Genomic DNA, 671 nt, shown 5'->3' with positions numbered 1-671 from the left:
CTTGATGCTATTGATAATTCATGTTTCCTTTAGATAAAGGGAGGAGGGACAGAAATAATTTTCAAAGGCTATAAATTAACAGTGCCCTTCCGATGCCACAGATTAAGTTTCAATGCTGTTTCTAACTACTCATTATCGACTCTGTTCTGGTTATAGATGATAGAATGTAAGATGTTATGTAGACAATATAATTGTTTCCAGTGTTCCTTAGGTTTACTATATATGTATGTATTTTACAAACTTTTGACTTGTGAATTTCTTGCTGTTGGTGTTCTGCATCAATGGGTTGCTCCACTATAAATATTATGACCTTTGAAGTTCACTGTAACCGGACCAAGTTTAATTTGAATTTATTACACTTATTTAACAGGAAAGACAAAAAGCAACAAAATTCCACAACTGAAATTGACCAATTGTTAAATCAGGGTTGTATTTTGTTAATAGTATGTAGCATGATCTAGGGGGGCTAGTTAAAGATGGCCAGGTTTTCATTGCGGGTGGAAAACATTAGAAATTATCCGAAGAAATGAAGGCTCAACAGTTTGGACATAAAGTTACATTAGGAAGAGGACCTCAAAGACCCATCTGCAACTTTGGGTTTGATTTAGTCCATGATGGTTTGTAAAACTGTTATATTTACAGTTTTGGATTTACCAAATTATTTTGGTTTG

The sequence above is a fragment of the Cyprinodon variegatus genome, unplaced genomic scaffold (genome assembly GCF_000732505.1).
Source record: "Cyprinodon variegatus isolate N-32 unplaced genomic scaffold, C_variegatus-1.0 Scaffold622, whole genome shotgun sequence".
NCBI lineage: Eukaryota > Metazoa > Chordata > Actinopteri > Cyprinodontiformes > Cyprinodontidae > Cyprinodon > Cyprinodon variegatus.
Note: the sequence above shows the minus strand (reverse complement) of the source record.